Below are 27,328 nucleotides of genomic sequence, written 5' to 3'. Positions count from 1 at the left end.
ATGGAGATTCACTAAGGTATTTAAGGGGGCGATATGAACTCAGATAGACATGTGTGAATGCATATAAACACAAAGAGTTATATACAATATATTCAAAATATCAAGAATGAACCCCCCCCAAAGCCATCAGAACTTCAAGTGTAAAACTAAATCATCAGGACTTAGATTATTAGCAAGCATGTCCTGTCGGCGGATAGCAATGTGTGGTTCGTCACTGTCTTACCTCCCTACACATGGACATGGAAAGAAAGGGATTGGTGCCCTTAGTTAGTTGCCTGATGAGTGAGAAGAGCCAAAAAGAGTTGGAAGAAATGGAGACTTGGCCTGTTAATCATCAGGGAAAACACGGGAAGCGCTGCCTTAGTGCCAGTATCAGCTCTTCAGAGCTGTAGAAAATGAGAGCAGGACAGCTAAACTTGAGTGACGCGCCAATTTTCTCTTGGACACTTAAGTGAAACCCATTAAGATGCCTGCCCCTGAGAAGGCCCCAGGAAGTAGAATTCTCTTTTGTAGTTTTGGTTTTTTTAATAATATTTTTTATTATATTATGTTAGTCACCATACAGTACATCCCAAGTTTTTGATGTAAAGTTCCATGACTCATTACTTGCATACAACACCCAGTGCACGATGCAATACGTGCCCTCCTTAATACCCATCACCAGCCTATCCCATTCCCCCACCCCCCTCCCCTCTGAAGCCCTCAGTTTGTTTCCCAGAGTCCATAGTCTGTCATGGTTCATTCCCCCTTCTGTTTACCCCCCCTTTCTTCTCCTACCAATCTTCCTTCTTCTTACATTCCATAAATGAGTAAAACCATATGATAATTGCTTATTAGTTTTGTTTACTCTGTTTTTAAAAAATCAGATGTTCTTGGAACTTTCGTTAAGAATTATAGACACCCTGGGGCTCCCGCGGTTCAGTCAGTTAAGGGTCCAACTCTGGGTTTTGGCTCAAGTCATGATCTCAGGGTTATGGGATCAAGACCTACATCCGCCTTTGTGCTCAGTGCAGAGTCTGCTGGAGATGGTCTCCCTCTCCCTCTACTCCACTCCTTGCTTGCTCTCACTCTCGCTCTTGCTCTCTTTCTCTCTCTCTCAAATAAATAAAATATTTTTTTAAAAAAGAATAATAAGTTCTGTATCTTGGTATCTCTAAACGATAATGACCAAAAAAACCCTCATCTTCCTTTTTCTCCTATTTTCCTTACATTTTGCTTTATCTCCAAAGAATTCAAAATTTATTAAATAGATTAAATAACAACCATTCAGGGAGACAGGGTTGCTTGTATCATCTGTTTTGTGCATCAAAGTTTTTCTTCGCCAAAAACACAAATTTTCTAATGTTCTGTATTAGGGCTCTAGTATTAAGGTGTTTCCCTTGGGGCGTTCAGAAAGTTCAGAAAGTTCAGAAGAAAAATGCTTTCACTCTCAGTTACCCAAACCAAAGTTCAGACTTGTAAGCTTCCTCTTCGATATAGGGTGTGTTGGAATCTGAACTGGGACACGCAGCCAAGCACCCCACAGTCGAAAGTGCAGGGACAGCCTTTTTTCCTTGTCCGGACACCACCATGAACCAGGAATCCACCAAAAGAGACATGGCCTTTCCCCTGACAAAAAAAAGAGAGACATGACCCAAAAGATTAGGGTCGAGCAGAGATCAAAGCAGCCCTCCTTTTGAGGGCCCCGGCAACTCCCCAGCTGGTCCTTACAGAATATCATCAACCTCTGTGCAAGGGCACAAGGAAAAGAGGTGACGGGGGGCAGGGGATGGAGAGTTCACTTCTTGCAAAGGACATAAAAAGCCGCTGGACAGAATGGCTATCCACCTGTAACAACCTTGCTTGCCCTTAGTCTTTTTGCACCCATATCTTGGCAACCTCAGTGAAAAAAAAAAAATTATAAGTCACCCAAATATTTTTATAAAAGAGTGGACTTAGAGTACTAGAAATACCTTAAACCAAACCAACATAGCAATGAGAAGCCCCACTTCAGCAGTTCCTTATATAAAGACTTGGTTCAATGATCAATTCTGGATAGTCGTTTTTGTCATAGAAGCCTTAACCACACTGAAGAGAATTTTCATGAATGAATTTAAATTATCTATTAATTTCTACTACTTCAATACAAATATTTTCACATGTATGTACCTACTGCAGGCTTAATTATACAAGGAAGAAAATATTTGTATACACAGTTATGGGTTTATTTTTGAAGCTAGCTATAAAAATGTCTTTCTATTTTACAAAATACTAAAGCTAAATGAGGGAATGGCCCACTTAAAGACTATATAATGGTTGTGTCTATAATACACCAAAATTACTATCTATTCCCAATACCCCAAATTTTGGAGACATAAGCAAAGCTGATTATTAAGAATAAACTAGCATAATAAACTAGAATAAATATCATCTGCTTGGTTTCCCCCCCTTTAGAAAGCCATGTGTTTTTGTTTTATCCCTTAACAGTTTGATATTCCCTTGTTATATGTAAAAAATAGAGTTGTTGACAAGACTAATATACTCACATCTAGTTTTTTCAATAGTTTAAACCTCTAAGACAAGATATTTAAAAATGGCCATTGCCATGCCATGTCAAGTGTCTGATCACTCGACATTTTGTCTCTGACTGTGGCCCAAATACGAACTGTGTGAAGCCATGGTTGTCCCCCATAATGGTGAAGGAAAAATACTCTTCTGTATCCTGTATCAAGAAAAGAAGTGCAGGGGCGCCTGGGTGGCACAGCGGTTAAGCGTCTGCCTTCGGCTCAGGGCGTGATCCCGGCGTTATGGGATCGAGCCCCACATCGGGCTCTTCCGCTAGGAGCCTGCTTCTTCCTCTCCCACTCCCCCTGCTTGTGTTCCCTCTCTCGCTGGCTGTCTCTATCTCTGTCGAATAAATAAATAAAATCTTAAAAAAAAAAAAAAAGAAAAGAAAAGAAAAGAAGTGCAGTTCCCCCTACTAAAGGCAAACCTCTCCTTATGTGTTCTCAATTCTACTCTTTTTTTTTTTAAGTTTCAGGGTGGAATTTAGTGATTCATCACTTGCATATCACACCCAGTACTCGTTACATCACATGCCCTCCTTCATGCCCATCACCCAGTTACCCCATCCCCCCACCTACTTCCCCTCCAGCAACCCTCAGTCTATTTCCTATAGTTACAAGTCTCTTACAGTTTGCCTCTCTCTCTGTTTTTATCTTATTTTATTTTTCCTTCCCTTCCCTTACGTTCATCTGTTTTGTTTCTTAAATTCCACATATGAGGGGTGCCTGGGTGAATCAGTCATTAAGCGTCTGCCTTCAGCTCAGGTCATGATCCCAGGGTCCTGGGATTGAGCCCCACATTGGGCTCCCTGCTTGGCGGGAGGCCTGCTTCTCCCTCTCCCACTCCCCCTGCTTGTGTTCCCTCTCTCACTGTCTCTCTCTGTGTCAAATAAATAAATAAAATCTTTTTTAAAAAATTTCACATATGAGTGAAATCATATGGTATTTGTCTTTCTCTGACTTATTTCACTTGGCCTAATACATTCTAGTTCCATCCACATCATTGCAAATTGCAAGATTTCATTCTTTTTGATGGCTGAGTAATATTCCGTTGTGTGTGTGTGCGCGTGCGCGTGTGCGTGTGTGTGTGTGTGTATACCACATCTTCTTTATCCATTCATCTGTCTATGGATATCTGGGCTCTTTCCATATTTTGGCAATTGTGGACATTGCTGCTATAAGCATTGGCCTCTGGGAGCTTTTGAGCCATCCTTTATTCCAGCCCCACCCCCACCCCACCCATTTAACTACACAAATGTCCAAATCATATGAATGTCTTTTCTTGACCCTCAGCTACTATGTCATCTCTCTTTTTCTTCTCTTTATCAAATTTCTTGGAATCTACACTCTCTGTCTCCACTTTCTCATTTATCCCAACTCAATCCTTATAATTTGACTTCAAAATCCAGAACCACAGACCAAAACATTCTTTTCTCAAAGACATCAACATGATCAAATCCTCTAGCCACTTCTTAGTCCTTGTTCCCATCAAATTTTCTTCCTATCTGAAACTGGAACCTCATTCCATTCTTAGGGTCCTCCTTTGCACTATCCACCAGCTACTCTATCTGACTCTAGTTTCTACTGTATCTGTCTCCTTTGCATGCCCCACTTTCTCTTACTGTCCTCTGAATAACGGCATTATGCATAGATCAGCCCTTGAACTTCTCATCTCCCTGGGCTTTTTTTCCTCCAACAATCTATTCTGGACAAAAGATCCCAAATGTGCCAGTTCTCAGCTCAGACCCAAGTCCACATTTCTCTCTGCTTGCTAGAGATCTCCACCTATATACATTTCAAAGCCAGTATGTCCAAACTGGTTTTAAAGTCCTGTTAAGTCTGTTCTTTCTTCGCAGATACTAGGAGAGAAAACTAAGAGTAATCTTCAGTTATCTCCCTTTTCCCAACTCCCACCTTTGATTACTATGTTATGTATATTCTTATACATTCCCACTCTCATCATTTCCTTTTGTCTGAACTGTTCCAAATGCCACATGTAGATAGTTCCACATATCCAGTCTCTTTCTCTTCTGGCCCCTAAAACATCCCATATACTTCTTCCAAAGTAACCCATTAAAATATGGTTCTTATGGGGTCACTCTCCCGAAAAATGAAGCCCGAATGTTTTAACATGCTGTTTCAATTCCCACAAAATGGCCCTGCCTCTTATAACACCTGCTCACGAATCCTCCACTACAATAGTATTGGATGCTTCAAACAGCAGCATAACACTTTGCCATTGTTCATGGCTACTACTTCTGCCTGAAATGTTCTCTACCTCCCAAGCCCTCTCCACCTATTAAATCTAAAGAGCATTTCAATTTCTACCTCTTCTATGAAGACTTCCCTGTACTCTTAGAATTCTTCCTTTCTTTGTGAGACTTAGAACTCTGTTACATTAAGGTAAATAAATGTCTTTAATAAGCTTATAAGTGTGTGTAGAGATTATATTTTACGTCAAACACTACCTTCAGGATACAAAAAATACACAGTCTCTGACTTTGGGAAACTTCCGCTCATAGGGGAGAGACAACACTTGGTATACTACATTGTAACCATGGGCGTGCTTTCTGTACTAGAGAAGCTCATGAAGGCACAGGGAAGGAGCACTTAACCCAGCATGGGCATCAGGATGACTTTCCAGAGAAACAACACCTGACCTGAGCCTTGATAGAAGGATAGTCGCCCAGGCAAAGATGGGCAGGAAGTGCATTTCAGAAATGAGAATAGCGTATAGAAATTCACGTGGGACCATGTCTCATTTCAGGGATTTCAGATAAATCAGTTGTCTAGAACTTAAAGTGCACTGGGATGGTAGGACACAAAGGTGAAGAGGTGGACAAGGCCACATGCAAAGAAGCTTGAGGGCCTATAACCGTTGTCTCTTGCCCCAATGGTGCTACATAACAAATCATCCCCAAACTCTGTGGCTTAAAACAGTAGACATTTTTAGTGCTCATAAGTCTATGGGTCAGCAGGTGACTTTCCTAGTCCCAACTTGAGTCACTTACGTGTCTGTAGTCAAAAGCGTGCACTGGGAAGGCACTACAGCTGCTCCTCGCTGAGCATTCTCAAATGTTTAGGAGTTGGGTGGCTGGTTTAATATGGTGTTGGTTCTTCTCCACATGTTTGTCATACATCTCCAGTAGGTTAGCCTGGGCATGTCCTCAAGACAAGGCAGACTTGAAAAAAGAAAATATGCCCAATCATGTAAGACAGCAAGAAGAAACACACACGCTTTGCAAGTCATTGCTTGCCATTGTGTTTGCAAACATTCCATGGGCCAAAGCAAGTCACATGGATGAACCCAGAGTCAGAATGGGAGCTCGCCTCAGGTTCTTTGCCTTCCATTTTCTCCAGCCTGAAATATGGTTGCCATAGATACCTACATGGCTCATCAATCCTCTATTCAAATGTCTCCTTATCCAAAGAACTTCCCTAAATACCCATTTTGAATTAGCACTCATGGCTTCCTTCCCACACAATCATTTTCTATTCCTCTCTAAAATTTATTTTTATTTGGATACTTATTTATCATTTGCCGCTCCCACTAAAATTTAAGAGCAGTGACAGCAGGAACTTACCTGTCTTGTCCAGTTTGATTATCCCCAGAGCCTACACTGTAGACTAGGAATGTGGTAGACCATCAACAAATACTTGAACCATGTAGCTTTGCCCCAGCCACACTGCATGTAGGCATTAAGGACAGGCTACCTCTGAATGAAATTTGTTGGGTTTTATTCATCCTTTCTCTTTCAGCTCCATTTCTCAAAGTTACTCAGGATTTAATTTGGCTATGATACTAAGAAAGTTGAAGAAAATGAATTCTGCATTACTTAAAAGGGACCGACTTTAGGCATTTGCTTTAAGAAAAAGGGGAAGTCTTCCAGGCAAATTCCTAAATTAATGTGCATAAGAATAAAATAAACTTGCCTAATCTCCCTCAAATCACGTGAGTCGTTCTGAACAGGGAGTGACAACACCACAAGCTTCTCGACATGCAGGGCGGGCTCTTGCCAACCTGATCTTTTAATACCAAACAGGCGCAACTTTTAAGTATGTATATTTTAATGCTGTTTTCCAACATATCCACCTCTAAACCATCAAACTGTAAGAATCCATTGAAACTTTTGACTCATTATCCAGGCTTCACCAAGCTACCTCATGTCCAACTCTGTCACTGAAACAAAAAACAACCTAGTATTGTTGCTCGGCAAGGAGAAGGCTAAAGGTCTGCTTTTAGACGCCTGTGCAGGGCCACCCGGGCAAGCACCCTGACGTACATTTCTGTGTCTTTCATTCTGCTCTTTCTTTTACCATGACTTACTTTTCAGCTGTACCAGCAGTATTTTTTAAACAGTGTGCTATGGCATCCCAGCATCTGATCATTTTACCAAATTTTGTAAAACTGATCTTTGCTGCAACTGAGTATGTATACTGTTATAAGGTCTGTCAGGATTCATCTTGCAAAGAGGAAAAGATGTGGCATCGTGGCAGACCAACAACAAAGAAAGGTTGCTTGTTTTCTGAAACATGCAAGCACTTTGTTTCATGAACAAAGTAAGGGCAGCAAACGGCCTTTCTCAGACACAGACAGTGGGGAAGACAAACCCATCAGCCGTGCTCTTGCTGCAGTTACTTCCGTGGACACCAAGAGATATTGCTCCATCCTCCTGGAAAGGGTGGTGTAGTTTCGGTTCTTTGAAGCCCTTCATTTGTGCTGCCAGTACGTCTAGCACTTGAAGGCCTAACAGAGAAGACTGAGAACCTCCACTGTAACCAGAAGCTTTATACTTGTATGGCAGACCCGGGGCATACGTACAGATTCGGGATATTTGTATGGTTGTCTGATTTTGGTTATCTGAGCATACTCCCTCCCACAGAATGTGGAACAAGGGGGAGGCTTAATTTAAGGATGACTCTGCATCCCAGGGGCAATTTTCAGAAATGAGTAGTCGAAGTCAGTTAGACCAACCCTAAATCTGATGTCTCTAGCAGAGGACATTACATAATCTCAGAAGTTCTCCTTACTCTAATTTGTGCTTTGGGATGTAACTATCCCTCAGGGTGCCCAAAATAGGAGACGATGAGAATCAGAGTGCTTAAAATTCCCCACACTGTTCCTCCTCCTTCTGCCTCTCCATCTTCCAACAAAATTGTATTGGCAGCCCTTTTCCCCCCTGAAGGGTGGTATGTGAACCAGATACAATGCTGGGGTCTCTTTTGGAGATGCTTTTGCTTAAGTAAATTTTGTAAGAGAAATAAATAAATGTGAGAGCTTCCCATCTCTGTCAATCATATATATTCACAATAATCGCACTTGCAAAGATCAGAGGTGGTGGGGAGGGAAGGGGGGAGGAGGGGGAGGAGGGGGGAGGAGGGGGAGGAGGGGGGAGGAGGTAATGTCATGAATGGTTCCCCTGCAGCTGGCATTGCTCAGCAACAACTGTTCCTGCAAAACAAAAGATCGCTTCAGAAAACCAGAGACAGACAGAGGCCAACAGAAAGAGATCATTATAATCATATTTTAGAGATCAAACAGCTTGAATTACATTTGCTAGAGCCTATTTAAGTTTCCTGATCGTTTGTATAAACATAACAATTTAAAGTGCCTTCCTATAATCATATGTCAATATAATGACAAACATATATAATAGTATCTCCAGGCATCTAGCATCCAGCAGGTTTCTTCTCTTCGACTTACCTTCCACCCTGTGGTGGATAAAAGATAAAAGATGTTCTAACACAGGGAGGCAGTATAGCACAGTGGTTAAGAACACAGCCTCGGCATCCCATCAGGCTCGAGTCCCAGCTTTGCCTCTTACCCTTGTGTGACCTTGGGCAAGTTTCTTACCCTGTCCAAAGGCTCAATTTCCTCAACTGCTACATGAAGGTTGAAATGTACCGGCTTGTTGGTTGCTGTAGGAATTAAGAGAGATAATGTACCTTCAACACTAAGCACAGTGCCCAGGCCGTACAGAGCACTTAGGAAATGTTTGCATTCATAATCAAGAAATGGATGAATAAACAAATACTTCGTTTTTCCTTTTAGACTTCCCACAGTCTATCCTCATCCCACCGCCAATCTAAGCAAAGAGGAGAGAAGCCTTTGGAAGTACTTGCCGCATGCTTGCCATGTCAGATCCCTAGGGACAGAGACGACTCTAATTGGCTAGACCCAGTGTTGCTATTGGATCAAAGGCCTGCTATGCAGCTGTGCTGCCGCCAGGTCCCCCCCACCCTCTCTGGCGTGTCCCCTGCTGCGGGGCACTACTCCAGTCCCATGGGGGGACTGTCCATGTGGAAGGTGTTATTTGTAAGTACTCAGGTCGCTCTCGTTGGGAAGTAAGGATTACATGACTGTTACGTAGAGACATCGTCTCCTGGGGCGAAAGTCCACAATGATAACCAGAGACAAGTGGAGGCGGCAGGGTAGAAATCTTCCGGAAAAAAAAAATCTTTGTCTTTTTTTAGTAGACAAAACTATGAAGTGTTGCTAGCTTTAGATCTTAGCTATTTCCCTAAGATGTTTACGTAAGGGTCTTACTTCACTTCTTCAAAACATCCAGAATGACCACATACCACATAACCAGAAAAAAGACAAGGGAACGTTATTTATGTCTATGTCAACAATGAAATCTGGGAGGAATTTTACAATTACAGGTTTTCTTTGAGAACCAAAAGGCCTTCTGCACACCGAACTGATTCGACAACCGCTTCGGCCTTGGAAGTGTGTGGTGGCCTTACTCACACCGGCTTAGAGACCACCTGACCGTCCACCCACCTCCGGGAAACAAATCCCGTGCCAAGCCCGGGGGCCGCTTCTCTTGAGATTCTGTGAAAAGAACGTTTTTAAAATGCTTCCTAAACGAATACAGAACGCATCAACATGAAGGTATTCGCCTGTGTCAGACATTAAGAAGTGCTCAATGACAAGAGCCTCGCTGGCCTGAAGCCAGGTGAAGCACTTTGCCCTGATGGAAATGATAATGCGGTCATTGTGTTGTAACAGCCTTTACAAAGTGAAGCGTTTCTGCTAAGTCTTCAACAACAAAAATGAATCAGGATCAGGTTTCCTTAGAGGAAGAGGAAGAAGCTTCTTTGCTTCTATAGAAGAGGATATTTACTTGGTCTCAGGAAGTACGCATTTCGCTCATCTTTGTTAAAACTCTGCCTTTCAAAGAGAGCTACCTTTCACCCAAATTTGAAGTCAGCTTCAGGGCAGAAGATGTTGCGGTCTTTTGCATTTTAGATTTTTTTTTTTTAGAAGTGTACTTGCTGTTGATAACTGGCTTTGTACTCGAGAAATCCAAGCGGAGGGGAGCACTGCTGGAAATAAGCACACTGAGGACACTGCATTTCCCTGAGCCGTCTCCAGCAGCAGGTGCAGAAACCTGACCGGAATTTAGTGAGCAGGCCCACCCGGTGTTCCACATTTTCAAGCCTCCGCTGTAGCGTGAAAAGTAAGTTCAGCCGCAAATGCTCCAGTGTAGTGAAGGCAAACCTGGTGAAACCGGCAGGGGTCCTCGGGCCAAAACCGCGAAAGTAGGTTGTCATTGTAAAGGGTTGGTTGCTAGTTAGGAAAGAACAAAGGTCCACGTAGTTCAACTTGAACGTTATCATTTTAGGGTTTTTTTCCCCCTGGAGATGTATAATGTGGTGCTTTAGGCTAGAGACTGCCCAAAGTTATTTTTTATACTAACAAAATACTCTTGGAGTTATTAATACCGAGCCCAATCCTGTTCTTTCCCTATTTCCATACTCTGAGCGCCTCTTTTGGTTTTAAAAACATAAATTTTTATCAATGGACTTATGTTCCAGGTTGATTTTGTTCGAGTCTCAGACCTAATCCTTGTCCACTTGGAGCTTCTGGTGGTGTCCGGTTGAGAAGCTGATGTGCCCGCTAGAGTGGAGTGGAGGTCAAGAAAGAGCCAACGACTTCTTTTTTTTTTTTTTTTTTTTTTTTTAGTATATCTGTACCTTTGAGGAAATAATAATAGCTATAGCCCCTTTTTATCAAGTGTGACCCGAGGCACCTTGCTAAAGGCTTTAAAGTATGACCTCCTTTAATCTGTACGACACTTTTTGAAGTAGAACCTATTACCTCCATTTTACAGAGAAGAAAATTAGGATTCAGAGGAGTTAAGCAATTTGCCCAGCATCCCAGAGCTCATAAATCAGAGAGCCAAGAGTTAAACGAGGCTGATTTTAACATTCATTACACAATGTGGCCTCCCAAGCCCCAAGTCTATTTGCCTTGGGCAAATATTACACTAATATTTCAAAACCCAAGGAAAAAGAGGGAGGCAGAAGTTGCTAAACGAGGTAGCAAATGGAAAATTCTGTGGCTGTTTATTCACCCACAAAGTTTCATGAGGGACAGACACACTTTATAATACCCTTGCAGGGTTGGTGGTACAGTTCCTGCCCTCAGGGAGCTAACATTTTAATTGGGAAAACACCTAAGAATAAAAGTCAAAATCAAATAAGTGCTTCCATAGAGGTATACACAAAGCATTGTAAGAACACGGAAGAAGAAGGGGTTTTTTTTTTTTCCTGATGGCTTGGCAAACAGTTGGAAAGATTTGTTTTGCCTACTAATCATTAACAGCACATGTCTCAATCTAGTCATTAAGAACATTTGACATTTGTTTGCCAAGAGTAATGAATATGAATTTTGAATATTTGAAGACTTCCAAGTCAGTGAACTGAAAAATCTGCTTCTATATTCTCAAATGTTGTTGCAGCAATAAAAATTGGTAAAATTTAAAAAGAACATTTTTTGGAAAGCAAACTGGTGACACGGACCGGACTTTTAGGAATTTATCTACTTTTCTGAGAAGTTCTTGAGTTAAAGAAACAGACACAAGAACATTGCTTATACCAATCAACTGGAAACAACCCAGTGTCCATTAACTAGGGATTAGTTAAATTCTGATATATCCATTTGATGGGCTACTATGAACCTGTTAAAAAGAATTCAATACTCATTTAAGGAAAGAAAATCTCCATGACAGATTGTTGAGTAAAACACAAAGTATACAAGTGTATGATGTCATTTATATAAATACACACACACATACACACACAGAGATGGATAAAATAAATACATAGAGAGATATCAGGAGAAATGTTAACATTTTTTGGGTGCCAAGATGACTTCATTTTTTAAATACTTTTCTGTATTGCTTGGATTTTCTGAATCAACCCATTATTTTTGTAATCAGAAAAGAAGAACAAGAAAACTATTTTATTTGGGGAAGTGGGAAATGTATTTCCTTCTAGACTTTCATATCATAAAATGATATATTCCAGAGGTAATACTCCAAAATATATTTCTATTGAAGTAGTTGTAACTCACCTTGAACAAAACCTGTCCTCTGTCAGATCATAGATTTGAATTGCTTTGTGCAGTTGGCATCATCAGAAAACCATAACCATGTGGTTGGACTTGGCTGTCTTGTCCTTCGAGGCTGAGAAGCAGTCAAAAATAGCAAAAGATTCTAATTAGCATATTATGTATATTCTAGCAGGGAATACACAGGCCTATGCCTTTCATTCATGTCAACACTAACTTTGAGGGCCTTTCTAAGGTGATTCCACTCACTGTAACCAAGCTTCATGCCAATGAGCCCAAATAGCTGAAAGAAATAAGTGTACCTTTCTTTTTTTTTCTTTCTTTACTTTTGTTTCTATGTTTATAAACTAAATGACTAGAGGGTCCAAAAGCCATTTTCAACTTTGCTTGCATTATAACACACACCTCCAAAACCAAATCAACTAAGGAAGCAGGCATTACAAATTCATTTAATCAATGCTATAAAAAAATGATACCATTTCCTTTAGGTTATATGAGTCAGATTACTGTGATGAAAGTAACCAATTTGCACAAAGGTCCCTGAGCTGGTGTTTCCTCCTGTAAAAAAAATTAGACCTCTTCGTGGCTAACAATCTAAGATTCTATTATTTACAATTCTAGCAAATGTCCTCTTGAGGATTTAAAAAGTTTTATGGTTCTCAATAGATAATAACATTTCAGAATAGAGTTTATTCCAGTCATGGGAGTGAACTGATTGTATGAGGAGTATGTGTTCTTGCTGACTCCGTCATCGCTAAAAGAGCACAACTACCAATCTCTAAAACATGGTTGAGTGGATTTGATGTAAAGAACCTCATGCCAAGAGCTGAGACATAATAAAACATATATAACTCGGTAATGACAAATGCAAGAAAATTATCAAGAGGAGAACGAAGAGAAAAAAGTATAAGTGTTTTTATTAATGAAAATTATAGAAAAAAGAAGATCTTAAAAAGTCTAATGAATTAAACTGAGCGGAAATAGCCAGAAAAGAGAGAGCTAGTCTCTATAACCAAAATGATATAGAGATTTAAGCAATTTATGCTTTTAAATGAGTTTTCCTAAATTGTCCCAGGTCCTCTCCTTTGTCATTTAAACTTTCTTACCATCTTTAAATAAATGATATATCATCCACAAGTTCCAAAACAAGGAAAATCCCTAACTCTCAGACACATTTCTGAGGTTAAAAACCAAATCATCTTCTACAAAAGCATATAATTTCCAAGTTTTCCCAGGGCTAAAATGAAAAGAAAGTTCTCAGACTCTCAAGTAGTTTAGTTTACCCTTTCATAAATGTTAAATGTTTGCATCTTTGACGATAGGAAACTTCTAGTACTTTCTTCATCGGTAAATCCTCACCTCACACCTTTTCTTATAGGATATAAAATGGAATAACTTTGTTAAACACTCTGAAAATCAAACGGAAAGAAAGTAAGTTGCTGCTCAAAAGACTCAGTGGGCCGGATCAACAGATCTGCCACTCACGCAGAGCTTAAGTTCGGGCAACGCACTCAGCTTCTGAGCTCTACCTTCTTCAGTTTAACAGCCTCTCCCGAACGAGGTGCCTTCAGAACTTGAGTCCTAATGATCTCAGTTCAAATCCTGACTCTGCTACTTGCCAAGTGCATGTGAACTTGGGCGCTTTACTTACCTTTTTTGAGCCTGATTCCCCATCTCTGAAAGTAGAATAAGAGTACCCACTTCACAGAGTACTTGTTGCTAATTAAACGAGAAATTACATAACATGCTTAGAAGACAGAAGGTACTTAATAAATGTTAGCTCCTTTTTTTTCCCAACTCTCTTTTTCTACACTCCCCTTACTTCTTTAGAAATATAATTTAATATTGGGGTGCATGTGCCCCTTCTTTTCACTACGTCTGTAGAAATAAATCAAGCAGAGAAACACAATTATCATATGGTTTCACTTATCTGTGGAACATAAGGAATAGCATTAGGAGAAGGAAGGGAAAAATGAAGGGGAGGAAATCAGAGGGGGAGCATGAGAGACTATGGACTCCAGGAAACAAACTGAGTGTTTCAGAGGGGACGGGACAGGGGGGATGGGTTAGCACTGTGATGGGTATTAAGGAGGGCACGTACTGCAAGGAGCACTGGGTGTTATATGCAAACAATGAATCATGGAACACTACATCAAAAACTAATGAAGTACTGTATGGTGACTAACATAACATAATAAAATAAATAAATAAATTTTTAAATAATATATAATTTAATACTTGATAATATTTTTAAAGTATAAGGACTTTAATCACTTTTTTTAAACTTTGCTATTGAGGTTTAATTTACATACAATAAAGTATGTGAAGTCTTCAAGCAAGACAATTGTTATATGTATACACACCCATGTAATCACCACTCAGAGCCAGAAGTAGAATATTTACAGCTCCCAGAACGTTCCCACATGCCACCTCCAATCAGTACCCCTCCCCTCCACAAGGAACTGTTATTCCGACTTTCACCATGATCGCTAATCTTAAATATTTCTAAATGATAGCAAAAATCAATGACGGTATAGCCATACCAAGGAATAAAAAAGCAGTACTTAAAATGAGGGAAGTAGATCATATATACTGACATGGAAAGATGCCAAAACATAATTGTTCTGTATTTCTGATGTAATTCAAAATTAATAACAGAAATGATAGAAAGAATGGTAGATGGAAAGGAGAAGAGAAATATGTCGAGCAAAGCTATGTTGAGTTTTTGAAATCCTCACTTAGTAGCAGAGGAGGCATCCAAACTGAAGCAGGCCGCCAGTCACCCAAATTGGAAGATAGCAGGAAGCATTGACAGACCACATGTTGACTAAAGCAAATGTGCTCCTCTCCCTCTAACTTGGACACCACCACATCCTGAGCTGAAATGGCTTGTGGAGCCCCACTTTCTCCAACCCCATCCTAAGAGGATAAATGGAAGGCAGAGAACCCTTCATTATAGTCTCACCGTGCAACGATATGGACACCAGCACTGGGGTTCATCAAACTCTCCCTGAAAGTCACAGGCAAATGAGATTTGGTAACTAGATGTAGCCTCAAAGAGTGTTTTAGTTGGTGTTGGCCAAAACCAGTCTAATGGAACAAGGCTTTGTCTCAGAAAATCCTGAACCTATCTAATTTGTGTCTATACCCTCAGACTAACTTTTTGTTAGTAACTGGAAACAACTAAATGATTTCAGGCAAGGAGTACCTGGTTTGTTTTCAAAATAATGGAAAAGCTTGTATTTGAATACTACCTTCATTCTTCCTTTGCATGTAAATGGGAGTGGGTGGACAGAGCCACGATTGTACAGTAATCCTTGGTTATCCCCTGATTGCCAGGAAGAGCCTCCAGAGCCTCCGTGTTAATAATTCTCTAGCCCAAAACCTTCTGAAGTGCAATGCAAGCTTCTTTCTTCTTGTCCTGTTATTTGTGGAGATGGGAAACAACCAATGTCTTTCTTATAATGACCTGTCAAATCTGTTAGACCTTTATTCTCTAAACTAAATAACCCCACAGCTCTCTGGCCTTTCCTCTTAGCCCTTATTTTCCAAGCCTTAATTACATTTTTGCTCTTCTCTGGAGTTCTGCCAGTTCCCTACATCCTCCTTCAAGGGGAGACACAAAGCAGCCACAGTGGGGGTCAGACCCGTGCTGGGAAGAGCTGGCAGGCCATTTCCTGCCTTTTGCCTTTCATGCATCTCACCATCTTATTGGCTTTATAAAGAAGCTGCATTTATTTAACTAATTCTATCAGGGCTGCCATACTGAGGTGAAGTCCACCTTTCCCCATCTGGCATGGTAGCATTTTGATTTTGTCCTGTAAACTTTTTGCACTTACCCATTTGAACTTTGTCTAATTCTAAATATCTTACCCAATGAATTGCCCAGGTCACTTTACTTTTGATCCCTACTTTTTCCACTTCTTCACAAAACATTTTGCAAATGCTGAAAGTGCCTTCCCAGCAGCTAAGGGACTGATCGAGATCTACTGAGATTTTCTCTATCTCCCTCACACCAGCCCCAGGCAAATGCTGACACTCCGGTGATAATAACCACCCTTCCCTGAGAGATTATGCTAGGAAATCTTACATACATTATTTGCTCACGACAGCCATATGAAGCAGATCATATTACCCCCATTTTATGGAAGAGGAACCTGAGTTAGGTATGCATCATGTAGCTTGTTATGGTCACAGAGCAGGTGCTGGATTCAAACCTGGGTCTCTCTGACTGCAGTGTGGGCTGTGCACGAGGCCAGGAAATCGGTGCTCATTGGCATTTGGGTATAACCCACTTGGCAAATGTAACTCCATTTGTAAAGGGTATGTATGCTTTATCCCCCAAGTCGACAACAATCATGGGTGCCTGAGAAACTTAGGAAAAGGAAAAAGGATGAAAGTCAAAGACAAGGCAAGACAGACAGAGGGAAAGAAAAGGGCATGGTTGACGGTCATCAGAATCTGTTTCGGGTGACCCGCGGTGAGACTTTCAAGTGCCCTATTCTTTCTGATCATAAAAGCAATAATGTGAGACAGAAACAAACTGTTTAATGGTCCTGACAGAGTGTAGCACAGCTCCTACATTGCCCTGGACACTAACAAAGAATTACCCAACTGTGACCAGGAGTCATCGGGCCAGAGACAAGATTCCCTAATGAGACACCTGTGCTTAATCGGCTGTTTCAACTATTAATTTACTACTAACTATTTGGTGAACTAAACATTATTTGTCCTGTTAAGTCTGTTACTGCTTTATGAAGAAAACTAATGTTATGAAAATAGAATAAAAATGTTAGGGGAAAACTCAAAAGTCACGTTTGTCTGTCCCAGTGTGGCTGTAGAGGCGTATAAACACCTAGAAAGAGGATTGCACAGAACGGTGGCCTGAGCCAGTATGGGGAAGGGGGAAGGAGGGGCTCTTTCAAACAATACCACCCAGGGGGTGCCTGGCTGGCTCAGTCCTTAGAGGGTAGAGCGCAGAACGTGCGGTCTTGATCTCAGGGTCATGAGCTTGAGCCCCACGTTGGGTATAGAGCCTACTTAAAAATAAATGAATAAAGTACGTTTCTAAAAAATACCACCCAAATTATAAAACATTTGCATATTGTATGGTTTTTAAATTTTTTAAAACATAGTTGTTAATATGTCTTCTGCCCAAAACCCATTTTAAGGAATTTTATTGTTTAAATAGAAAAAAGTCTCAGTCGTACGGGCAAAATACTCTTTAAAATGCTGTAGAATAAAGTAAAATTTAATAAGAAATGTGGATTTGGGGAAAGTTGGCTCTTAAAAATTGATTTCACAGAATCAATTTTTAAAGCTCCGAAGCAGAAATAGAATTCTTAGTTTTCGATCGATGTCAATGCTACAAACCCAATATCATTAGGAAGAGTGACCCAAATGTTAAACTTTTCCTCAAGGATTTGATGAACTTTCTCTGCTGTTAAAAAATAAATGTCCTACTTTTTATTACCAATTCTGACTAAAGCTGGACCCATACTATATCAAATAAGAATAATTTTGAAATTTTCAAACTTGTTTCATGAGTTTTCTAATAACTTTACCCTTACATATCTCAGTAACTTATTTTTATAGAAAACCAACAAGTTTGTCGATGCATCTTTAAATGTTGACATTAGAGAAACTCTCTTTATAGCCACTCAGATTTAGATGTTTATCTTATGGAATAAAGACATGTGACTTTCTGAACAAAATGTTTTCCAGATTTCTCAATAGTCCTCCTAAGCCTGCTTTCCTCTGTAATCTGCTGGAATAGACCAATACCTGCCTGGTCAAAGTTTCAACTTAAAAATTTACTCAACAGGTAATCGATAGGGGGAACTGCTGACGCGGTTAAACGGAGCTAGGTAGGCCTGACCAGAGGGCATCCTGCAGAAACAATAAACAACTTATTCTTGATATCATTCCGCACAGAGAACCCAACATCGCAGTAGAAACTACATCGTATGGATTTAATAATACTGTGCAAGTCCTCAGTCGGTGTTTGTTGAAATCGATGTCAAATCAAACACGTGTAAGTTCCTCCATTGTGTGATATGATGACAATCATGTGTAAATAGTTTAGGTCTACAATTTAGCATTGTCTGTTTTTCTACAACAGAATTTCTTTAATGCTGTAGTGTTTATTATTAGATAGTATTTTTTAAAATAATGCTATATGAATCTAGAGCTCTAGACAAAATTCATGTTCTCAGAGTTAATGGCTATCTTTATATAGGAAAGTTTGATAATGAGAAAAATACACATAAATTGTTCTTCATAGTTTATATGGAATTACCTTAATTTAAACATGATGTAATTAGGCCACCCTCTGGTTGACTCTGCATCAGGCTTTTGATTTGTAAGAGTAGTGTTAGAAGAAACTTCAATGGCAGACCTCTACTCTCGGTTTTGTTCTTACAAGGCTGCATTGGCCTGGAACATCTGCAGGCTCAAAGTGTTTGGAGATCTTTCACAGTAGCTTTGAGAAAAACATGTAGTCAGTTTGAGTTCACAAGAGATTTTTCTCATCTGATGGTGACTGAAGGATGCCAGTAAAACACCAAAAATTTAGCAAGTAAGTTCCAAAACTCCCATTTTGGAAGTAAATGCGTCCTATAACCACTGACCCAAGGTCAAGGAGGATAGACAGGTAACATCGTTAACATCTAACGGAGAGCAACAGGGCAGGAAGATCTGAATTTCTTTCCTTCTGCTACAATCTGATGGCCATCCCATGACTACTCATCATATTTGGGTAGTATTTGTGCCTTACCTTCACCTTCATTGCTCACAAGCCTCCTCTGAAATCAGTGCAGCACTGGCAAGTGTTCAGAGCGTCTCGAAGTCAACAACTGGGCGGGCGTGCGGTCTGAGGTAGAGTTCTGTGTACAAACATAATAGACAATGAGGCAGAGTCATACCAATGGTCCCAGATTGGGTCCCAGTCTTGCCACAATGGCAGGGGAAGGCCAGGGACCAAGAAACTCACCTAGCAATTGCTGAAAGGCAGTGTAGAGCATGGTCGAGGCTGACGGCTTGCAGCCAGAGCACCTGGGTTTGTATCCGAGCTCTGGCACTTCCTAACCAAGTAACACTCAACAACTTTCTTTATTGCTCTGAGACTCCGGTTCCCTGTCTAAAAAAGAGTGATATTTAATGGCACCCATCTCAAAGTGTTGTTGCAAATATTAATGCTATAAGGCGCTTACAAAGCAGTTGGCACGTGGAGAGCGCACAGTTAATGTTCGCTATTCATCCTCATAACTCAGTATTCCATTGTCACTACAAGTCTCTAGATGGTTTAATGCTTGGATTTATTATCCTTAATTTCCAAGCCTATAGTCTCTCCCTCCTCTGAACCACCTTGGAATGTCTGCCAAGTTAAGCTTTCCAAAAAGTCTCTCCCACATTTCACTTCTCTGTTCAAAAACTTTCAAGGGCTCCCTACATCTAGGAAAATGTCTGACCTTCTCAGCCCAGGTAGCAAAACTGCCTATAGCCGGCTCCAATCTACTTTTCCAACCTTCGACTCCTGCTCCACTGACGGCCCTCTTCTTTGTATCACCCATCTGATACGTATTTCTACTTCCCTTTTCATATACAACTACTAGAGGCACACCAGGCGGTTAGTAACTATTTGCTGGTGATACTTTTGCTCTGGCTTGCTGGGGTAGGGATGTTTATGTGTAACTAGAGCAGAGGGTCCTGAAGGCTGTGGTCTAACCGGCATAAAGGTATACAAGGAAACTCCGGCCCGACCACAGTGGATCCTGGGAAACTCCGCAGTACTAAAGGGTAAGCTAAGGCCAGCAGCACGGAGCTACAATACTGTTTAGCCTCGGATGTGCTCAAGGAATATATACCATATATTAAAGCTATTTTAAGCTAATCTCCCTAATGAGGAGTTTAGAGAGAAATTCTCAGGTGAGAGGTCAAAAAATAAGGCTCTAGAGAGCTAGAGGATTTTAAAAACCATAACTATGTCCCTGGCTCAGTATTATTATCCCAACTGTAAATCTTACTCTTTCAGGCTTTCCCCCATAGGGGCACCCACTTTAGGAGGAATTTACTTTGATTTATTTATACAAAACAACAAAGTAATCTCTCCTTCTAATCAACAAAAACTTCCAGCCCTATTCACAAAACTGACTTACAACTCCCTGTTAGGATGGCTTGCTTCCTTTGCAGTGCCACTGGGGTTTGGACATAGTAGAGAGCAAGTGTGCCTGGGATTAAGGCGCAGTACGCTGATAACCCCTGAGGTTGGACTGGGCAACGGAGGAGGGTTCTCAGGGTTTATTTCCAGCTACTCATTGAGGAAGTGAAGGGCAGCCCCCCCCCCCCCAACACCCTGACAACTTCCAAGATGGACATCTTCCTTCCAAAGACATGTCCTTCATTTCATGACAATAGAAAAAGGACAAAAAAAAAAAAGAATTTTACATAATCTTAGATCATGACAGAGAGTTTGGGCAATAGCTTTCCCTCATATAAAGTGGATTTACAAGATACTTTTTTTTTAAGATTTTATTTATTTATTTCACAGAGAGTACAAGCAGGGGGAGCAGCAGAGGGAGAGGGAGAAGCAGGCTCCCCACTGAGCAGGGAGCCCAACGTGGGGCTTGATCCCAGAACCCCGGGATCTCAACCAAGGCAGCTGCTTAACCAACTGAGCCACCCAGGCACCCCTACAAGACACTTTTAACAAATAAACACAGCCAAAAAATTCAGACCCTCAGTGTTGAGCTCTCACTAGATAGGAGTCACAAATTGGTGGCCCTTATGCACAATACAGTTCACAGGTATGTTTGTTTAGTCAGCATGCTATTTTTTTTATTTTTAATTTCTTTAAAATCCTTTATACCAGATACGTGTTTTGCAGTTCAACACAGCCCCTGCCATTCCCTGTGGTCTTATACTCTCTAACGTTTATATTTTCCACTAGTCCCTGCCTAGAGGCATTTGAGTTTGCAATTCCTACTGGAGTCTGCCTCTTTGATAAGCCTCTTATGGACGGCCTTAGGTGATATATCCAGCACATGGCCCTCACACATACCTTCATTTCCCTTCTACCTCTATGCCCCATTCTCTTCAAGGCTCTGTCAACTTTATACTTGGTTCCTCTTCTGAGCAATCCACTGCAGAGGTCCCTGGAGGTTCCTTCACACTCCTCCACTCTCACTTTATCCACAGGGCTTAGCTAGGCAGATGGGGCTTCGAGAAGTCAGTCCCTGTTTCGTGGTGAAAATCCCCGCCTTGAATGTGCCATCAATCTTGCTTCTGGCTTCATAATATCCTTAGGATAAGAAATTACCTTCTGTAAAAGGACATGGAGAGGATGGTAAACTGGAATCTTGTTTACAATGTTCAGCCTGTCCTGAAACCTCTCTCGGACCACCTGCCTTGTCTGGCCACTAAGAAAGTGAAGCAGGCTTTGTTGCTTTGGGTTTCACCAGAACATTTCACCTTAAGTGAAATGCACGGCATTCCATTTCTTGGCCATGAAAGAGGATAAAGGACAGAGTCAGCCTTTGACATAAACAGGACTCATCCAGTAAGTAGCCAGAGGGAAATGTTGGCAACATGTAATTAGCCAGCTGGTCATCCTCTATTTAAATCCACCCTCTTCACTAAGTGCCAAGTTTTGAAGAATTAACTATTTTTGCATACCAGGCATAGTTCAAAACCAGATTTTTAAAAATATGTTTTCATGGTGCCCCCTTTCTGCTTAACCAGTGTCACGTACAAACTAGGGGTCAAGTAAGTTAATACCTTAAGTAAAAGGGTGCCGAAACTTTTGGTTGGAGCCCATTGTGAAGTCAGTATAAACTTCTCTTGAACTCTTGCTCAAGAAGAAAACTTCTTGAGTCTCAATTATCTGTGAGGCCAGAATGCTCAGATCCAGTCCAGCTCCTTCAGTAGGACAAATATTTCCTTTTTTCCTGGGTTACAAAAGATAGGCTTGGTTATCGAAACAGACTCAAAACATGCATGAAGTAACTGAAAACTGTCACGCGTGACAAGGCACGGTTCTCAACATTTTTTCTTTTTCCTTTTTTTTTCCAAACCCCAGTCTCCTGTTCAGGAGGCAGGGAAGTGAACAGTCTTTTCTGAAATTCTGATAGACTTACACCCCGGGTTTCTTCCTTGTTTGGGTTCAGCTTGGCATGCCACCTCCTCTTTGTCTTTCTCCTCGACTTGTTATATGTTTACTTCAACTATACTAAACTCAAAGGTCCTCATCCAAGTAAGAGCATTTTAACTCATCGATTTTTCCTTTCACTTTCTGATATTCAAGACTAAAAAATTCTGAAGTTTGGATATTCTTGGACAATAAATATGTAGTAAGAAATAACAGACATAAGGGTTAAGGTCTCTTATCATGGAAATGTTAAGATTCTGACCTACATCCTTCTCAGGTTAAATAGCAAACAGTTCATATGAGATTTCAGGAAAAAAATGACTCTCACAAAGGAGTAGCTTATGGGAACCTGTCCACATTGGGGTATTCATTTACTGAGATAATTTCCAATTTTGTTATTATAAATGCTCTTTACAATGAATAATAAACATTTTAAAAATTCTAGTCCAAAGAGAAATGACAGTATGTCTTCTTTTGCTCTTCAAACCCCAGTCCTCTTCATTGCACATAAAATTTACCATACAGCCACTTACAAGAATTTAATCTCTGCCAAATATGCTACCAATTTATGGGCTTTATTTGTCAGAAAATGCACGATTAGGACAATGGCAGAGTAGAGTTCGGTGTGTTTCCCACAGATGCTGTTATGATACTTAGAGCCAACACATTGTTGTTCCTTTCACAACTCAGAAGAGAAAAATGCTCGACGTTTTTTCTTACCTACTTCATTTGATGTCCAAACTCCTCATGTACATCTGGGGCCAGAGGCCAAGTAGTTGCCATGAGCCAAGGACCATCAGACGTCCTGTGAGAAACAGCCTAGGACAAGATGGAAGTAGCCTTTGGCAAATTGTTCTTCTCCCTCAGGAGCTCCAAATTCCTGTCTCCCCATGCCTGGCTACATGGCCCGATTTCTGAGACTCAGTTTCTTCCTTTCTTGTTTTTAACACCCACCTGCTTGGTTCTCCATTTCCTGCCCAGTTGTGCTTTCTGGATCACAGACTGACTTGGCCCCCTGCTCCTGGCTACCAAGGGCTAGTGGCATCTCCGGTGTCCTCTCTGCCTGACCATTATCTTATTCTGGCTGCATCCACTGGTTCTCCGTAACTTCTGTTATGGGTTGAATCATGTCCCCCCAAAAAGATATGTTCAAGTCCCAACCCCAGTATCTATGAATGTGACTTATTTGGAAATAGGGTCTTTGTGAATGTAATCAAGTTAAGATGAGGTCACACCGAATTAAGGTCCTACTGAATTCAGTCTGACTGGTCTCCTCATAAGAAGAGGGAAATGTGAACATAGGGACACAGGACACAGAGGACACACACAGAGATGGAGAACACCATGCAAAGACAGAAGCAGAGATCGGATCATACAGCTGCAAGTCAAAACACCGCCCAGCATGGCCAGCAAACACCAGAGGCTATGAGAGAGCATGGAACAGACCCTCCCTAAAGGGCCTCGGGAAGGAATCAACTTTATTAACACCTTGATTTCAAACTTCCAGCTTCCAGAACTGTGAGAAAATTCATTTCTGTTGTTTTAAGCCACCCAGCCACACTGTGCTTGGTCATGACAGCCCGAGGGAGCCAATACAGTTCCTTTCTCCCTCAGTTCATTTAACAAATATTCATTCAGCACCTGTATCTGCCAGGGAATCTGCTAGGTGCTGTGGAGACCACCATAAGGGAACCGTCTCTGCCACTCTGAGACCCTTGCAAGCCTTGTCAGGGAAAGAATGTCATGCAGTGAGTACAGTGACAGAGGCATGCACAGGGGTTGAGAAAGCAGGGACGACACTTCCTCCGGCGCGGGGTGAAGGGAGGGCGTCCTGGAAGAAAGAAATGACTGAGAAGAACCTTGAAGGCTTCACTCCCTGGAGGAAATCTGCCGGCTGGAGTGGAAGAGACAGCTTCTCCTCTTCCACACACACCCACCCCTGAAAGCAGCCGCTTCCTGCAGCAAAAGTGTTTAAAGGGCAAATCCAAGCCATGTTACGCCACAACAGGATTCTCCCGATGCTTTTCCACAGCCTGAACCTTCTTGCTGGTCTGGCTTTCTGGGAGAAGAAAACATAAGTCCGTTTCTTCTTAGGCGTGATGGGGGTGGGGAGGGAGATCCTTCTTTTTTTTTTTTTTTTTTTTTTTCCTTTTGTAACTAGAGTTTATTATAATTGGAAAGGTTAGTGCAATACCATTTTTCTTTGTAGATATTATTGCCCTGGAAACACAAAATGCTTTGAATTAAGTTAAAGAAAGTTAGGTGTAAGCTCTTTCAGAAAGGAGAGTTTATTGGGTCCTTCCCATTACACTAGTAATATATATAACACATGAAAACAACTAAGAGAAAAGGTGATGCACAGATAACCTGGAAAATGGAAAAATAGAAAGATGATGTTTTAAAAAATACTCTTAGCCCCACTACCCAGAAGCTATTATTGTATTAATATATTTTGATGGATTGCCTACTAAATTGTTTTTCATGCAGTTTTTATTTTGTTTCTCCATGCTCTATAAACAATCTTGCACCCTGCCTTTCTCACACAGCATTATAGCATACACATTTTCCCAGGCCTTTAGGAACTCTCTACAAACATAACTGAATGGCTATAAAATGTTTGGTTACACAGATGCCCATCGCTTACTTAACTAGGCCCCACGTTGGCCATTTAGGTTGGATCATAACTTCTTCAATTGCCTTCAGATAAACTTAATGAATTTTAAAATGGAGATTTCAAGCAATTTCATCAGAGACTGTTGGTTGCATTACGATACAAGGACCAATTTATCTTCAGGAAGTTGATTTTAAAACAAACAAAAAGATGAAGATGTTGACGACGTCAGCAGCTGTTGTCTCCGACCCGCCCCAGAGATTTTCCCTTCATTGGCCTGTGGCTCCTGTGCTGGGCCCACTCACATCCTGCTCCTCCCAGGTTCCGGGTCCAGCGCGGTGTGAGTCCTCTGGGGCCTCGGGGCTGCCCTCCTTGGGCTGAGTCCTGATCAAGTCTCCCCGTCATTCTGGCGCATGACGAGGGCTTGGGTGCTAACCTATTACATGAAGCTGGGAGCCAGCTGATGCAGCCTGCTTGCGCGCCTGCAAACACACACACACACACACACACACACACACACTGATACACCTGAGTTCTGCATCCGTTGCTATTTTTTCAAGTTTCTCTTAGAGTCATCTATTTGCTACCTAAGTCCCTTGATGCCCTCGCCCTTGTCTTGACCTCCCCTGACACCTGAGACTCAGACTCTTACCTGTGCTCATTTCCCCGGGCTCTTGAGGACCAGCTACCTGTGGAGACACACGGCTACTTCTTGAACCCTCAAGCCAGCCCTTTGCCTGATGCATGGCAAGAAACTGCCGTGCCCTTTAGGGGAAACACCTGGCTGCCCCAGCTCCGTTTGTTAGTGAATGGGCACACCCTGCCCTCCTCCCCCCAACACACCTCAATGCCCATCAGTGTCACTCGGTGTCACTGCCACAGTGAGCGTGCCAGCCCCAGTTTCAGCCCCCCCCCCCACCACCATTCCGACTGGCTGTGAATGAACAAGATAGTATAACCACCTTTTTTTTTTTTAATTCCAGTATAGTTAACATACAGTCTTAAATCAGCTTCAGGCATAAGAATCTCTTTGAAAGAGATTTAGGTACCAGTGCTAGATACAGGTCCACAATCTGCGTCCAATACCCAAATGCAAAAAACTGAAAACTTCGCCCTTTATTCCATAACTCATTTTGTGGCAAAATCTGACTGCATTGGTTTCCTAGGGCCACTATAACAAATTACCACAAACTTGGTGGCTTAAAACAACAGAAATTAAGGGGCATCTGGGTGGCTCAGTCAGTTAAGTGTCTGCCTTTGGCTCAGGTCATGATCCTGGGGTCCTGGGATCGAGTAGCGCATGGGCTCCCTGCTCAGCGGGGAGCCTGCTTCTCCGTCTCCCCCTGCTGCTCCCCTTGCTTGTGCTCTCTTGCTCAGTCTCTCTCTCTCTCTCACATAAATTAATTGATTTTTTTTTTTAAAAAGAGAGGAATTTATTCTCTCACAGTTCTAGAGGCCAGAGTAGAAAATCAGTTTCACTGAGCCAAAATTGAAGTGTGAGCAAGGTTGCAACCCATCCCCCCTACCCCCCAGCTCTCGGAGAGAAACTGTTTCTTGCTCTTCTGGCTTCTGGTGACTGCCATCATCCCCTGACTTACAACTGCACCATTCTGACCTCTGCCTCTGTGGTCACACCACCTTCTCCTCTTCCATGTGTATCAAATCTCCCTGTGTCTTCCTCTTATACATTTGGTGGTAATTGGGACCCACCCAGATGATCCACGGTAATGTCACATGTCAAACTCCTCACTCAAGGATATCTACCAAGATCCATTTTCCTTATAAGTCGCATTTACAGGTTCCAAGGGTTAGGACCTGGTATATTTGGGTGGCCATTGTTCAGCCTACTATACTGACCTACATGAAAACAAGGCTCTCTCTCTCTCTCATAATGTGAATAGTTTTGTCTTGCTAAAGAAATATTCATGTGTGAGATTATGGGTGCTTCCCTAGACCTCAATGGAAGTATTAGGTAATATGCAATATAGGCGCTAGTTTTCCTTTCTAAAACCAGAAAAACTCTACTCCCTTCTGAAACATGTTTGACTACAAAGGTGACGGATAAATGTTTGCAAACTTGTTTCAAGTCTGCATTGCCTGACGACTGACGTAAGGAGGTGGCTCTGAATTCCCCGGACTCAAAAGCATGAGTCTTTGCCATCTGCAGAGCATTTTATAGCCCTTTTCACACGTCATCTCAGTTACCCTATACATCAGTCCTAGGAGGTAAGCAGTGCAACTACCATCACCCCTGTTTCAGAGGGTGGGAAACTCAAGGGATTGGTTGTTCTGTCTTGTCATGTCTAAATCCCGTAGTTTGTCAATAGCAAGAACCAGAACCAGCATTTGTGGTTCTAATTCTCAGTGTCATGTTTCCAGTTCATCAGGTCTCCCTCCCTGCAGAGAGACAAGCTGAAATGCATTATTCTTTAAAACATGTGATTTGAATATTTTTACTGGTGAAGGTTAGAAATAGCACTTTGAATCCTGTCAAACAATAAAACAGATAGGCCCTGAGCCAAGATTAAACAAAGGAGACAGGCAAGGTATAATAAAATATTGCCTAGAAACTAAAGGCTATATCGCTTGTTGACTTGCCTTTTTATTTCTCTGTATTATTTGACTTTCTATTTATGCATTATCTGATTTTAGAATTCAGAAAGAAAATCTGC

At 41.5% G+C, this 27,328-nt stretch overlaps 2 long non-coding RNA genes across 6 annotated transcripts in view; one reads left to right on the top strand and one right to left on the bottom strand.

Annotated features, from left to right (window-relative positions):
* Positions 1–513: 513 nt before the first annotated feature.
* On the bottom strand, positions 514–19,013 carry LOC113248770 (uncharacterized). Of its 4 annotated transcripts, XR_006408730.3 has the most exons (7): positions 18,893–18,999; positions 18,677–18,785; positions 18,200–18,382; positions 11,905–12,016; positions 8,398–8,462; positions 5,555–5,725; positions 514–1,608 (listed from the first exon to the last, which is right to left on the bottom strand). It is a non-coding gene; the product is annotated as an uncharacterized LOC113248770 (long non-coding RNA). The 4 variants fall into 4 exon arrangements; XR_008956327.1 differs by having other exon boundaries at positions 5,555–8,462; positions 18,200–18,785; positions 18,893–19,009; XR_007188488.2 differs by lacking the exon at positions 18,893–18,999 and having other exon boundaries at positions 5,555–8,462; positions 18,677–18,839.
* The window catches only part of LOC123000635 (uncharacterized), a 49,171-nt gene continuing 39,597 nt past the window's right edge, over positions 17,755–27,328 (top strand). Inside the window, exon 1 of one of the 2 annotated variants that reach the window (XR_008956331.1) lies at positions 17,755–17,935. This is a non-coding gene — a long non-coding RNA (uncharacterized LOC123000635). The remainder of the gene's footprint in view (positions 17,936–27,328) is intronic. The other variant, XR_006408732.2, reaches the window with a different exon arrangement.

Source organism: Ursus arctos, unplaced genomic scaffold (assembly GCF_023065955.2).
Source record: "Ursus arctos isolate Adak ecotype North America unplaced genomic scaffold, UrsArc2.0 scaffold_1, whole genome shotgun sequence".
NCBI lineage: Eukaryota > Metazoa > Chordata > Mammalia > Carnivora > Ursidae > Ursus > Ursus arctos.
Note: the sequence above shows the minus strand (reverse complement) of the source record. Positions and strands in the feature narration are given on the sequence as shown.